Source organism: Nannospalax galili, unplaced genomic scaffold, assembly GCF_000622305.1.
Source record: "Nannospalax galili isolate Female #2095 unplaced genomic scaffold, S.galili_v1.0 scaffold335, whole genome shotgun sequence".
NCBI lineage: Eukaryota > Metazoa > Chordata > Mammalia > Rodentia > Spalacidae > Nannospalax > Nannospalax galili.
In genome coordinates, this window is record NW_008337842.1 from 2,978,548 (window position 1) to 2,995,216 (window position 16,669).

Here is a 16,669-nt window from a genome sequence, read left to right on the forward strand (position 1 = left end):
CAAATGCTACTGACGCTTAGATGTTTGCATATGTGTCTTTAATCTCTATGTATCTGATTATTACTAGTCACAGTCAGTTACACTCGGCTCCTTGGCACCTGAGTATGGATATAAAGTCATCAGGTAGATTTCAATGGTAATGTTTATCACCTCTACTAATTAACATGAAGTAAATTTTTATGCTTCCTCCTCAAATATGTCTTTTTCTTTAATTTGTTGATTTTTTTGTGTGTATATCATACAGAACATTCCACACAATCTTATTCATCTATATACCTAATTCCCAAATGTCACCCTCCCATACCCCCCCCCCACTGGAGCTGTTTGAGATGGTTGAACAGGACCTTTGACTTATCTTCACATAAATAAGTCTGGAAACTAGTAAAAGAAAGGAGCCAGGGGCTCCTCCCAAGCCCGTGTGACCCCTGAGGAACAGATCTTCAAATGGCCTTAAGAGTAAAAATAAATTGATTTATTTGGGCCAACTGTTTGGTCTTAAACACCCAAAAAGAAAGTGTAACCAAAGAGTAAAGTCATCAGTATATTTAAGAGTTCAAGGTCTGTATAGCTAAAGGCTACATAACAAGCAACAATACCAGATAGGAGATACCTTCTTTTGAGTTGTTGGCCAGGGTGGCCCAAGAGACTCCCAGACAGTAACCGGGCATAGAACTGGGGAAATGAACAGCAGGGTCTAATCTTATCTAAAGGAATATTGACAACTGATTCCTGCTAGATCAGGAACAGCTGACCCTCACAAAACAAAGAACCGCTGATAGGCTGACTAGATCACCAGAAGAGACGTAGTGGGGAACGGCTGGGGTGCAGACAGCACAGCAGACAGTAGCAGGGAAGACAGAGTAAAAGGGCTCGGGGTGGGGGGGGCTATGGGAGGGTGCTATATGGGGAGTGGGTATGTAGATGAACAAGATTGTTTGGGATGTTCTGTGTGATATACACACACACACAAAATCAACAGATTAAAAAAATGAGTTATATATGAGGAGGAAGCATAAAAATTTACATCATGTTAAGTAGTAGAGGTGATAAACATTACCATTGAAATCCATCAGATGACTTTATATCCATACACAGGTGCCAAGGATTTGAGAGCAACCAACCATGACTTGTAATAATCAGATACATACAAATTAGAGACACATGTGCCAACATCTAAGCGTCATTAGCAAAAACAATGAGTCTTTCTGTAAGAAACAGTATATTTTAAAATGAAATGGAGATCTTTTTTAAAGGTTAAAAACTCATTCAATTTTATGTCTTACAGGGTTTATACTGAATTCAATTTTGTATAACTGTATTAATTCAACTGTGAACCTAAAAATTTTATAGCCACTTTGAAAGAAATGTATCTTTGGTCTGGAAACTGTTATTGAGTATGTTAAAGCTGTAATGAAATGCTTCTTCTAAAAAAAAAATACATCATGTGCACATGAAAAAAAAGATAAACCAATTTATTTTTACTCTTAAGGTCATTTGAGGATCTGTTCCTCAGGGATCACATGGGCTTGGGAGGAGCCCCTGGCTCCTTTCTTTTACCAGTTCTGTCTATGTGAAGACAAATCAAAGGTCCTGCTCAACCATGGCTGGCTTCACTTGGAAGCATGGAGGAAATGTTTCCTCTGTGTTGACCCTCCTCTTTGTAGACTGGACTATGGTTCAGGTCCATCTGTGCTACTTTTCTCTGAAAATAAACAAGCTGTGTGTGGATGCTGCAGTGTGCCATTAGATTCCTCTTTCAGGACTGAGGCCTCTCTATGTTGCTGGGAGCTTCAGTGGCTACTAGCTTTCATCTTGAGACAGGAGGAGGACCTTTCCTTCGGCTCCTTTGGCTCTAACTGGAGTTAGAGTCCTTTAAACACTTTTATATCACTGTTAATGTTAATCAATCTTTATTGTAAGCATCTCTGTTTATTGGTTTTGTTGTTGTTTATTGACTTTTAAATGAGCTCAGGTGTTGGGGACTAGGGCAATTTGATTCCCTAATTGATAGCTGTTAGATTTCCCGTGTTTTGGCTACCTTGAGTGAAAGCCCATTAGGAAAGCAGATTAGCTTCATGCCAACTCCAGCTGCTTTGGAAACGCCACAGACACCTTGGGGAAACTGCTAGTATAGCTACTTGCTGCTGAAGCACAACTCTAACTCCAGAGAGCTCTGTTAGCCATGACTGTTTCAAAGGAGTTTATCACAAGTCTCAGTAAATTCTGGATGACCCTGCAGCCAGTTTCACCCATGCTAGAGAGGTCATAACTGCTTCCCTCAGTAGCCCATCAGGTCTATGATTGGTATAAAGACAGTTCTTCATCTGCTTGAGAGACTGTTGTGATTGGTGCAAGCAAATATCCTCCTTTTTGTGAGGTTCTGTGCAAAAACATCCCTTATGAAGGACTGTCATGATTGGTGGAGATACCCTTGCCATATTCCCTTTTCTGTCTGTATAAGCAGGTTATTTGGCCAGTTTATGAGCTAGCTGGGAAATACCCTCCTGTTCCTCCACTTGGTGTTACAGTATTAGGACCAATAAAAGGCTCTTCTTGACTATTTTTGGTTTTTATCATTATGGAATAAGCTAGTAGCACAAAGCAGGGAAGGTGTTGTCAGCAGTGACAACAGCAGTGACAATGAGAGGGCAGCTGAAGAGTTCCAGAGAGTGCTGGGGTGGAGGTGGTGGAGACAAAGATGGCTGTGAAGAGCTGAAAAGACACTGGGTCCCTGGTTGCTGGAAGGGGTCCCAGAGTTTCCAAAGGGTTAGGAGTCCCAGGCACAATAGGCCCAAAATGTGTAACACAAACCATTGCCAAGAGCTGGGAATGCTGACATAGAGGCCTGAGAGCTATAATACTTGCCTCTTTAGGGCAGAAGGTTCTAGCATGTGAGGACTGTACAAGGGCTAGAACCAGAAGGTACCACCTGGTGCTACTTGCTACAGTCTGCAGTCATTATTCACAGTCGTTAAAAGCCAAGGATCTCAATAGCTGCCAAGTGCTGTAGTTCCTGGTGGTTAAAACCCAAAGAGGTAAGTATCCAGCCTGAGTCCCTATAGCCATAAGTCTCTGTATTCTAAAACTTGGAGCAATAGGTCCCCATTTCTCAGGCATGGCTTTTTCTATGGACCTGCCTTAGGCACCCCAGAGCTCAGGACTGCCAGCACTACAAGAGTGCTTTTCCTTGATTAACATCAATTTTATACATGTCCGAGCAAGACATCCCACCTAGCTCACTGGTAACAATCTCAGTCATTGCCTTGATGTTGCCCTAAACCAAACTTTCTCAGTTTCAGCACTATTGACACTTTAGATATTCTTTGTTGTTCGGGACCATCCTGTGCATTAGAAGATATTTGGCAACTCAGTCTATTTCATGGGGAAACTCAATATAAGACAGGGCTTCTTAGGGAAATGATTGATTCCATGTCTGAAATAGAAAATATGCTGCATTAAGCCTTGTTGTAGAAAATCTTGTGACTGATTTTACCTTTTGCCTTACATACCTATCATGCTGGAATGCATTGCTTCTAATGGGGCATCTGGCCTGCTAGAGTGTAATAGGATACTAGTCTGCCATGCTAATAAGGGATCCCATATGCTGTGTTGTGATTGGGCTATTACCCTTATATAAGCCCGTACTTTCTTGCAATAAAGCAGATCGGTGTCACTGAACCTGGTCTCCTGTGCCTGAATGCAGTGACGCTGGCGCAGACTCCTCACCAGCCCTGGGGTCCAGACTAGACGACTAATCAAAGGAACTAAGAGAGCAGGAGAGCAGCCATAGCCGAAGGAGAGCAGCCATAGCCGGTGACCACAAAGCCTGATTTCAGAAAGTGAGGAAGCTCTCCACAAGTTCTAGAACCAGGTCAAAATAATTCAGGAGTCAAATTTAGATGGGCTCTCACTGACCAAAGATAAAGATGAAAAAAATTGATAGTAGATCAATGAGTTTGAGTTCTTGAATTCATGATATAAAGATAACAAAGTCATTGATCACTTTTAAGGCTATAAGACCTATCAATTTTGAAAACTGATAAAGGAATCAAGCATTTTTCCTGTCTTTCCTATACTATTAATATCAAATAACCAATTATTTGATGACAGACAAGATTCAGGCTAATAAGAAAGACATGATAGAAGCAGAATATAATATCACCAATTTGCAGCCCCAGAGTTAATGGCCTTATGCAGCAGTCATTATGGCTGATAGCAGAGGAAAAGGAAGTAGCAGATACCAGGTACCCCGTGGACACCATCACAAGACACTGGGCTCACAGGAAGTATTGGGGCAACTTGCAGGATTCCCTTCTTCTTGCATCAACTGCCAGTTTGAGGATTTCCCCAAACCACCCTTAGTTTTTTGGTCATTTGCTAGAAAGACTCATAGAACTCCCTGAAAGTTGTTATACTAGTGGTTTTGGTTTGTTATGGCTAAAATATGGACTAAAAGTAAGTTCCAAATATGGATGTACCATTTGTCCTTTCTCCAGAAATTGTGGACCTCATCTATTTCTAGAATTTGATATGTGACAGTATGCACATATTGTTGTCAAGCAAAGAAGCTCAGTTGAGCTTTCCTGCCAATCATCTTATTTGGCTAATTGCCCATATGACTTGGTCTTCAGATCCTATAGAAATCAGACTGGTTTTATCATGTCATTATATAATCGAAGGCCCCCAAGCAAACCAAACCACTTTGATTAAGTATGTTATGCGAAGAGTTTTGAGTTTATCCCTCAGAATTGAAGTCAAAGGCCAGACCTCTTTTAGCGCATGATTAAGTTACTTGCTACACATCTTGCAAAATAAACAACAAAAAAAATACACAATCTGGTGCTGGGATGTAGCTCAGTTGATAGAATTTTTGCTTAGTGTGCACAAAACCCTGGGTTTAATTCCCAGAAAAAAAGACATTGAATCTAGATATGATCAAGTCTTTAGGTCAAACTTACCACTTTTGGAAACATAAGGGATAGAGAACATGTTTACTAACACTATGACACTATAGCAAATACAATTTATAGGAAAATGCACACCATCTGACCTGGAATTTTTTGTAGAGACTTGCAAGGGGAAAAACAGATTTTAGAGAAACCTATAGATTAAAAGATTAAAATAGAATTAAAAGGTATATGGCTCAGTTGTATGTCTTATTTGCATCCTGGTTCAAATAAAGAAGCTAAAATGTTGAGAGACTTGGGGAAAATGTAATACTAATTAGGTAGTTGATGATGTTAAGGAATTATCACTAATTTTTGCATAAAGAATTTTATTATGAATGTTTTGCTGTTTCTGTTTCTTTTTTGAAACATGGTTTCACTCTCTAATGATGGCTGGTTTTGAACTCACTATGGTGTAGACTGGGCTGTCCTTGAATTTGTGGTGGTCCTTTTACCTCTGCTTCCCAAGTACTAGGATTATAGATGTGCACCACTGTGCTCAGTGTGGTCATTTTTAAAGAGTAAAGAGAATCTTTATCTTTTAGAGACACATATAAAATATTTCATTTTACAGGTGAAATGACATAGTATCTGGGATATGGTTTAAAGTAATAGCAGGGAGTTGGTAGTAGATGGGTTAGGGTGGAATGCTGGCCATATGCTGTAAGAAAAAAAATGGTTGTGTGTTAGTTTCTGTATTCATGACTGTCACTTTAAAATGTGAAGTTAACATGGAACATGGCTTCTGGGGCACAAACGGTCCTCAGTGGGACTTGCTGTTTGTTGGTTTTTTTTTTGTTTTTTTTTTTTGTTTTTTTTTCTATGGAAAGTATCTTTTTGGCTCTTGGCCCAGTTTTTTTTTTTTTTTTTTTCTTTTTTTTTTTTTTTTGAGACAGGTTCTCCCCGAAGCCCCAGCTGGCCTGGAGCTCGCTGTGTAAACCAGGCTGGCCTGTAACTCCCGGTAAAATGGAACATGGCTTTTGGGGGACAAAGGGTCCTCAGGTGGACTTGTTGTTTGTTGGTTTTTTTTTTGTTTTTTTTTTTTTGTTTTTTTTTGCCATGGTGCTTGTGTGCAATAGCCCAGTCTTGGTTATCTCCATTTTTTTCTGGGCATTTGAGAGAGAGAATATTGGTTACTTTGGTTGAAAATTGGAACTAGTATGTACAGTGGTTGAGGCCAATGGGGCTACATAGTGAGTTCTAGTCAGCCTGGCCTACACATTGAACTATACTTCATATGTGGAAATGATATCTACAAAATCCTCCCAGGAAACTTGCCTCATACCTGTTCCACATCTAGTATAATTTCGGCCTGACTTCAAATCAACAAAAATGCTACTTCCTGACAGCAGGATCATTGACAGACAGGAATCTAAGAGAATGAAGTAACCCCTCCTTGTTAGTTACTGAAGAAAAGGTGGGGAGAGGTAGCTGGATCCTCTTTCTCTAGCCTAGGAAGGTCAAGATAATTGATAACAGCAGTTCAAATGCATCTGCCACACTGGTGTGAACAAAGTATTACTAGACCAATCAAGAACTACATGGTTTCAATTTGTTGAACCACAAGAAAAGGAAGTCTTCAAGTATTAATTGGCACCTCTTGTGTCACCTATGTTAAGTGAAGCTGACCAGAGAGAAAATAAAGTCCAACAAGTTGATATAACCCATAAAATTTCCAAACAAACCTGTGTGGTCAAATCTATGTAAAGGCAGAAATTGTCCAGACAGAGAAGCAAAGGAAGCTGAAATGAAACCTTGCTCTGTGTCATTTGACTTGTCACATTATGTACTACAGAGATAAAACAAAACAATAAAAAGATGAAAACCCTCCACAAACACCTGGCATTCTTAAGAAAACAAAAAAAGGAGAAACATCTGCCTAACACTGGACTATAAATGAAGAACCAAAACTTTATTACAGAGGCTGGAGAGATGGCTTAGCCATTAAGAGCACTGGCTGCTCTGGCAGAGGACCCTGGTTTGGTTCCCAACACTCACATGGCAGCTAACAACCGTCTGTCAGTGACTCTAGTTCTAGGGGATCTGACACCCTCTTCTGGCATCCCTTGGCATTGTATGCAGATGGTGCACTTACATACATGCAGGCACAGCACTCATACACAGAAAATAAAAATAAATTAAAAAAAACCTTTCTTATAAACTACTCACAACCTAATGCAAACTATTTTATTTCTGATTTAAATAAGTTGTGTGTGTGTGTGTGTGTGTGTGTGTGTGTGTGTGTTGTGCGCATGTGTGGGGGGGAGAGAAAAAATTTAAAGGAGGTCAGAGACAACTTATAAAAGTTGATTCTCTTCCACTGTGTGGGTAATGGAGATGGAAATCAAGTCATCATCCTGGGCAACAAGTACTTTTAGCTGCTGAGCCATCTCCTTGCCTGACTTTGATACTGGTAAGTAAGTGACAACCCTGACAGATATGATGACGAGGTGAGGAACAAACTGGTCATTCTTGGTAACGTCTCAGGATTTTTCCCTAACAAGCTGTAGTGTTCCTTGGAGAGCTCAGTTGTTTTGATGTGTGTTCTTTCAACAATAATGAAAGTAGGGCCAAGCCTGCACAGCCCGGGAGCTTGACAGGATGGCTACACTGAAGCCTCCCTGCTTCACTCGGAAGCTGGCCACTCTGGTGGCTCTCAGCAGCTGCATCAGTAGATCCCAGCCCAGAGCTGGAAGCTTTGGCAAGCATTTTTATCTTACAGAGTTGTGTATATAGAACATCCTGGAATCCACCATGATGGACAGTTGGGACCTACATGGGAAGCTAATCATCAAAGCTGAACTTGGGGAGGATATTCCATGAATTCCCATTCATAAGGAAAATACTACTTATGATGATTAAGTGCTCAGGATGCACGAGTTTTCAGAGGAAAGCTCAGACTAATGAAGTTACAATAAAGGATAAACATGAAGATGGAGCTCTTACAACAATTTTTTTAGAGCGCTGGCCTTTCCTTTGCAATTCAGTGTAGAATACTGAAGCTGTCACTATTTGTTAATGCAGTCAGACAAGACTCTTTGAATCAACTCAGGTGAACTATCTTCATCAAGAAAGAATGGAACTTCGAGTGAATTGCTTATTGGATAGCTTGGAACCATGTGGAGAACCAGGGCCTTCTACCAATATTCCTGACATGGTATACTGCGGATGGTAGGGGAGAAAAGCCTACTTCTTCTTATTCTGGAAAACAGTCTGCTCAGGTTATGGAAGCCTTTGATCCTCCGAAAAACCAAAATGAAATAAAAAATATGCCAAGCTGGCCGTGGTAGCATATGACTTTAATTCCAGCACTTGGGAGGCAGAGGCAGGCAGATCTCTATGCAATTGAGGCCAGGTGAGGCTACTGGGAGACTCTATTTCAAGAAACAAACAAAATAAAAAAAGTCATGTGAGAGCCGGGTGTGGTGGCACATACCTTTAATCCCAGCATAAAGGCAGGTAGTTCTCTGTGAGTTCAAGGCCAGCCTGGTCTACATAGTGAGTTCCAGGTCAGCTGGGGCTATGGGGAGACCCTGTCTCAAAAAGACCAAAAAAAAAAATCACATGAGTGTTTGGCTTAACAGATGATCAAGTTTCAGGGCCACTTTGTGCTCTTGTGCTCCTGCAGAAGACAGTTCAGGAACACCTGACAGCATTGCTTCTTCCTCCTCAGCAGCATACCAACCAAGGGTTGAGCCTCAACAGCCTCCATATACAGTTGCTCAGACACAAGTAGGTCAGACTGAAGGTCTGAAGGTTTTACTCTATTTCCTGGAAGTACCATGACCCCCTCCTTCCAGTGGGACCAACCCTTATGCATATAACCATCCTTTTGGGCAGAGCTGTACTTAGCCTGGACCTAGTTATTGATAAGGAGGTTCAGCTACTATGATGAATGTAGCTGAGAGCTAACTGCCTCCAAAAGACTCCAATACACTAGAACCTTAAAAGGGAATAAGCATTGCTTAGCATCCCCAGGAAAAGAATTCTCACAACAGATGGAAAATTTGTTAATGTTACTATGTCTCATAATTATTAAAAAAAGAAAATGAGAATGTAAAAGATGTTAAAAGGATATGGGACTGGAGATGTTTTCCAAAATAGAAAAAATGAGAAAGCCTAAGCGAGTGATGGTCTGTGTAAGTTTGTTATGATATATAAAGGAGGAGACAAAAATAATATACATATAATCTTAAAATTTCTAAGGTCATTGTTTAGTCAACTTGTTTAAGGAACAAAATATATATCTAATCAAGGTTTATCTGAGAATATTCAATCTACTGACAAATTATAGATACAACTAGTTCAAGGAACAAAATATATGTCTAGTCAAGGTTTATCTGAGAAGGTTTGGTTTTTACCCAAGCTTTATCTACACAGCACATGGTAATTAAAAGTACCAGACTGGCGGAACTAACTGGATGTTTAACAGCCATACTTTGAGGCCTATATTAATCTGGTCAGAGGGACTTAAAGGAGAGTTTTTGTCACTTGCCCTCCAAGGTTGACTAAGTTCCAGGGGACTATGGAACATCTATCAAAATGTCCTGTAACTCCGGCGAGTCACCTGTCCTCTTGTTCAGGGAGGCCATGTTGACCCCACCAGATGGACTTTGAACCAGTGTCCAGTCTACAAAGAGGAGGGTCAACTCAGAGGTAACATTTCCTCCATGCTTCCAAGTGAAGCCAGACATGGTCGAGCAGGACCTTTGACTTATCTTCACATAGATGGAACTGGTAAAAGAAAGGAGCCAGGGGCTCCCCCCAAGCCCATGTGACCCCTGAGGAACAGATCCTTAAACGACCTTAAGTGTAAATATAAATTGATTTATTTGGGTCAACTGTATGGTCTTAAACACCCAAAAGGAAAGTATAACCAAAGTCATCAGTATATTTCTTTAAGCGTTCAAAGGATTACACATCTCAGACATTAGGCTTAAGTCTATATAAAAAGTTATTTAGACAGTTATTTCTCATTAATGATTTTTCTCTGAATCAGAAAATGCTGCCAAGATATAAGACTTCAAATCTTGGTCTGCAATACTGTAGTGCCCACCTGTAGCTAAGGAAGACAATCCACTATTGTTTTAAAATGATAGCCAAATTTGTTTTCTCCCCCTATCTAGAAGCCTTTGAGAGGGAACTGACACTGATTCTAACTACTCCAACAGCTATCAAAATACCTGAAAGGAAATCCTGAATCCATCTGCCTTGGCATCACTCTCGAATCCAGCCTTGACAGACAAAAGAAAAATGAGGAGGAACCCAATGGAGAGATGCTTTTGGAAGCTCTCATCAAGAAATTCCAATGGACTCTCATATGAACATTTGAAATTTGCCCTGTTCTTTTTTCTAGATCCCCGTCTAGAACTTGTAATGGTAATTACTCTTGCCTTTACTTCTTCACATCTCCTATTCACCAGTCAAGGACTTTCTTTTCCCCCTACAGATAAGAGTTATGCAATCTGGGAGTCTTTTAGATAGTACCACTGAAGGGGTACTCCAATTGCCTCACCCTGCATCCCTCTTCAGCATGGAAGAAGTCAGAGCGGTCTTCATCCCGATTCCCTATCCGCAATTTGGGTAACCTCTTCAGAGGATGGTGTGATAAGAATAGGAGTAGGAATTGGCTATGCAGTTAGTGTAAGAAGACCCCAAAGAAAAGTAGACAGTTTCTTAGCTAAAAGTCAAAATGTTCTTGGGCCTCTTAACAACATACTTCGTTCCAAAGGCCAAAAATCTTGAAAATATTTGGGAGCTCTTATCTAATCCTTAAAAGATTTTAGGGTTACCTCTTCAGAGAGGGGAATGTTAGACTAGCAAAAAGACCCATTAAAAAAAAAATAAAGAAGAAGAAAGTACATATGAATTTATCAGAAAAAAGTGATGGGGAGATATGGGAGGAGTTGGGGGGGAGGGAGTGGGCATGGATTTGATCAAAACACTTTATGTGCCTGTATGAAATTCTCAAAAAATTATTTTAAAAAATAAGTTTGTCAAATACTATAAGTAAATTTGAGTTTGAAGCTAAAGGATGTGCTTTAACAAAGAGATAATGATTCTATAATGTTACTTCTATTTTTTTGTTTGTTCCTTAATATTTTTATTATTGTATATTAGACAACATAATGGGTTTCTCTGTGACATCTTCATGCAAGCGTAAAATGAACTTTGCATCTCCTGCCCTCTCACCCTCTCTTATCCTCCTCTCTACCTTTTCCCCGAAAGTCCACTTTCTTTCATTTCTTCTTCTTTTGTTTTTAGATTCCATATAAGAGAGAAAACATGTAATAGTTGACTTTTGAGAATGACTCTTCTATCATTAATAAAGGAATAAAGGCATCTACACAGAGCTTTGCCAAAGGCAAGAAAAAAAAGACTCTAATACTACTTTGTTTCAATTTGTATTGAAGCTCATAAATTTAAAAAGCAGAGTATTTTATGATATCATTTTTGATGTTGATTGAAAGTATAATTTTCCAGAACACACACAAATAAAACAGAAATGAATATTGTTTCCTCCCTGGCTTAAAAATAACTTCCTAGTTGTTTTGGAACATCACTCATATGTGTGTGAAATGATTGTCTTTCTAGCTTTCCCTGTCCAGAGGATATTAAAAGGCTAGGTTAAGATTTAACCATTGGGGCTGTAGAGATGGCTCAGTGGTTAAGAGTGCTGATTGCTCTTGCAGAGGACCCAGGTTCGATTCCCAGCACCCACATGGTGGCTATGAACCGTCCTTAACTCCAGTCCAGGAGAATCTGAAGCCCTCTTCTGACCTCCATGGCATTGCATGACACAGGTGCACTCACATACATGCAGGCAATACACTCATACGCATAAAATAAAAATAATAAAATTAAAAAAGATTTAACCATTATACTTACCTTTTTTCTCTTGACATGATGTACTAAAATAGAGCCTTTTGAGAAGATGGCTAGATATTATGTATAAAATGTATCACTGATAGGCTAATAAAGGCGATTGAATAAAAATAGTGAAAGTAAGCATCCTTAATGCTTTTATGTTTGGTTTCCCTCTTCACTCTTGATAACTATTGCAGCAGAGTGTAAGGTATTTCAGGCCTATTTATTCTTCCAAAATTAGGATATGTTCTTAAGTTTCCTTAATAAAAATTAAAACAACAGCCAGGTATGGTGGTGCATGCCTTTAATCTAAGCAAAGGCAGGCAGATCTCTGCATAGCAAGTTCCAGGCCAGCCAGGGATACCTAGTGGGACTCTGTTTCAGATAGATAGATAGATAGATAGATAGATAGATAGATAGATAATAGATAAATAGGTAGGTGGATACGGACTATACAAAGTGTCAAAGAAATGTTCCTACAAAGTCTAATTTAAATAGTTTCCAAACTTAAAGGCTACTCTGAGGCTGTTTTCAGTTTTAAAGCCCAGGCAGCTGGTAGAAATGACAAGTGTCAGGAAGATAGTTCTGCTGCTGGCCACCTAGGAAGTTCTCTCTTGTGGTTGTAAGGTTAGAATCCTCAATGTCAAATGTCAAGGGAGGGAGCCAGAGTTTCTATATTATGTGCTACATTTAGTGTCGGTGTCAAAATAGATCCAAAAGCCATGACAACAGAGACATTTATTTTAATTAGTGTTTGAGAAACAAATAACCTCAGAATATCTTCAGCATCTATATTGTTAGGTCTAATTCACAAGGTCCGTCATGTCTGTCTTATCCCTCCCTCCCTTTCTCCTTTCCTTCCTTCTTTCTTTTAAACAGTACTGACTTACTCCATAAACCCGTTTGGCAAACAAAAGTTGTTTCCTCAGAAGGTCCTTTGGACTTTTCTTGGCTTTGTTATTATATGTCCTCTTAAACTAGAGAAAGAAAGTACACACATTGCATCTTGTCTAATGCTTAACAAATACTGACCTACAGTGAACAGGAAATTTTAGGCATTCTGGAAGGATAGAAAATTGAATCAGACATGAGCTCTGATCTCAGTAACTTTCAGCTCAATAAGAAAACAAGTTGTGGAGCAGATACTGAACGAGGTGCTAGAGAATAAGCTTAGCAGCTCTGGACAAACTTCCTAACTTCATGTTGCTGTACATAAATGAAACAGGAAAATACAGGGCTTTATGGGGCCTTTGAAGCAGTAGCTTTGAAGCAGAATTGGAAAGGATCATTTAGAGTTAGCCACACAAAGTAGAATGAGGCAGTGTGTACGCTTCAAGGGGGACACATAGAGGCCGTGGCATGGCAGCAAACCTATGTCGTCTAGTTTCTTTACTATAGAGAGTTTTAGAAGCTCTGCTTTAACCAACATCTTGAGCTTAGTCATGCTGACTTTTGAAATCCTGTATATGTATCTTGCTCCCACCTTGGGCATTACCTCATCCGGAAGGTATTCTCAGCGTCTTGGGTTCAGCCACAGTCCTATCATAGCATTCTCACAATGTACCTTATTGACCATTGTCTGGCTTCTTACTAGACTCTGAAGCTAGAGGCTACATTTCATATCCCAGTGTCATACAGAATAACTGTCATGTATTTATAAATATATGACAAGTGCCCAGTACATATTTGTTGATTCACTGAATAAACACATTTAATACCATTTACTCTACAGCACCTACAGACCTACAGTGAGACTGTATCATAGATCACACCCTGAGGTCTTTGTCCTCCAGTGATCGGATTACATGATGCTGCCATTTCCAGCTTTTTACATGTGTGCTGGGGATCCAAACTCATACCCTTATGCTTGTAGAAAGTGTAGAATGCACTTTACTGAGCCATCTCTCCAGACCCTGTTTCTTTATTTTAGAGATGAACAAACTGAGGCTTAAACAATGAAGCAGTTTGCTTAAGATGGCACAGTCAGTAAATGGCAGGAGGACTTACAGTCCAGGCACCCGGATTCCAGAGCCCAGCGTTTTAGTTACTGTACTGTAGTGTCTTACCTCTCCTTTGATTTTTATGGACTCACCTTCTCTTTATAGATGGAAGTTAGTTATGGAAGTTTCTTGCCAATAACTGAAGAATACAAGTAGGTAAAATTTCTATGGTATCTTAATACTGCCATCTGGTGGTGTCAATAATTAAAGCAGCCTCCAGTTTTTCTGGCAAAGTCATTTAAATTGCTCCTAGATCTTTTTCCCAATACACCAATATTGGCAAACAATTATAAATTTTACTTGGCCTTATAGGAATAGAAGCAAGAATCCCATCACTAACTTTGGGCTATAAGGTTTATAAATTTTTCTGATTAAAATATGTAACTGATTACAGAAAACTTTCAAGTACCTATTCAGTAGGGTAATCTATATTTAATAAACTTATTTCTTTGAAAGTTTATACCTGCTCTTATTATATTTTGAAAAATTTATTCCCATTTGTGTCCTTGATCTGATGATTTATCCTCATTACTTTTTATGCTGTTTAAACTCAGGCTTCACTAATAACTCAAGATTACTTAACAATTAGTAACTGTTCGCTGTTCTTTGGAAGAAAGAAAGGAGGGTCTGTGCAGAATAACTGGCTTCTTCATCTGAGGGTGTGGTTTCCTATACCTTCATATTTCTACCTCTGTCTTCATCACTGTGTATGTCTTACTACAAGTCCAGAAGGGTGTGACATGCTCTATAAGTTAGACAAAATATACTGAAATAAGATCGCTTTAGAGCGAAAAGACACTTTGGAGTTTATCCTAGATTACATAACTTATTTGCATTTCTGGAGGGGAAAATGGGAAATCGTGGAGGAATGGAATCTCTGAATTAGCTTTTGCAGGGGGTGACTCATCCCAGCTCCCTGTAGCCTGCTAAGGCAAAGATAAGATTTAGGAGCTGGGCCCAAACCTGGGACTGGATGCTCTATCGTAGATTCATTTTTGTCAGGTGCTTTCAGCCGCAACATGTGTATTGAGCTCGATGGAGGGTGCAGTATGAGTAATATGTTATCCACAACGATAGTCCCAGTGTTTGCAAATGGTTTTCCTTGAAGAATTTCCAACTAAGAGAAGAGGTTGCAAGAATAGTACAAAGAGCATTCCCCACCCTCAGATCATGAAAGCAAACTATCAACCTGATGGTCCATCATCCTTTATTACTCTAATATGTGTTTCCTACAAACGGACATTTTCAATGCAACATAAAAATCAGGAAATCAGCATTAAAGCATTATTACTATTCAGTCCTCAGATTTTGTTCATGTTTTGCCAAATCTTCCCATATTTTCCTTTATAGAAAAAAAAGATTGTTTCAGAATCAAGTAGTACTTTCAGCTACTGTCACTCTTACTGTCCTTTAAAGGCAGCAGCCTCCACCCCATCTTGCTTTCACTTTCTTCATCGTGAGACTTCCAGTTTATAGTCCAGTTATTTTGTAAATGGTCCATCAGCTTGTTTTTGTATAATGCTTCCTCATGGTTAGCTTATGTAGCTTGACTGAAATAGTACAGACGTGAAGCCGTGTTCTTCTCACTGTATCACAATATGAGATATATAATGTTGGTGCCCATTACATTGATAGCTTGATTGAGGTGGTGTCTGCTTGCAGTGTCCCCTTTGTAATTAATTATCATTTTATGGGAGAAGCACTTTGAAACCGTGTAAATATCCAATTTCTCTTCAAAATTTTAATTTGCTCATTTATTTTATATCTGTGTATACCATGGTTTCCTGTTTTATATAATGGGTCACAGTCCTTTATTGATTTTACTGATTGTAGTGCTATTATGGATTTGATGTCCAAATTATCCCACATTTGACCAAAATGGGCCACCGTTAGTAGGCTTCTGTGATAGTCCCATAATTCTTGCTTGTTGTAGTACAGTTTCCCAAGTAACCCCTCCATCACTCCCCATCTCTTTAAATAAAAAAAATTAGCAAGTAACAACTGTGTATATTTATGGGAAATGCTGTGATTTATCAGTACAAGTGTATGACATATACTGAACAACTCAAAACAATAAATATTTCCATATTCTTATCATTACTTTGTTTGCTGAGCTTGAGCTCCTCTCTTGTATTTATTCATTAGTATGTGACAGGCTATCGTGAACTGCAGGCCCCCTAGTATTGTGTGGAAGAATAGAACCTGTTACTTCTATCTATGTTTAGGTACCCATTACCTCACTTCTCAGTGCCCAAACAAATATGTATTTTTTTTGCTCCTGCTGTGGCAGCAGCCAAGTTTTAGAGGAGTCCTGGTTTATTTTAGTGGAGGATATATATATATATATATATTGGAACTCTTGGTAGGTTCAGTGCATGGATCTACGTTGAAGGACACTGGGGGACACAAATCATGCTATATAGGTGATATATATATATATATGCATATATATTTACATTTGCACATATACTCAATTTTGAAAGCCCAAAAGTGACACCACTGCACGACTGTTTCTGATTTCCATCTAACGCCGTAGGGTCTATTCCAGTTTTCTCCCTTTCTGTGTTTGTGGCTGCCTTCTATGATGATGAAAGCCTGGCTCTCCTTATCCTTAGTATGCTGACTTATTTCACCAGTCTCCCTGCTTGTAGCCAATCCCCCATGGATGCTGCCATCTATTGCCATGTGGGTGACCTCCTCCCCAATTCAGGCAACACCAGGACCAAGTCTCACACATTCCTCACCCTGCCTAGGTCTGGCACCTTACTCAGAGATACTAAGCTACCCTCCATCAGCTACTGAGCCTACCTTCCTTTGACTTTCGCATTCCAACGTTCAGGAACAGAGAGATGGGGA

At 39.5% G+C, this 16,669-nt stretch overlaps 1 pseudogene; it reads left to right on the forward strand.

Moving 5' to 3' along the window:
- The first annotated feature begins 7,700 nt into the window (after positions 1–7,700).
- On the forward strand, positions 7,701–8,732 carry LOC103733910 (annotated as a pseudogene).
- The last annotated feature ends 7,937 nt before the right edge of the window (positions 8,733–16,669 follow it).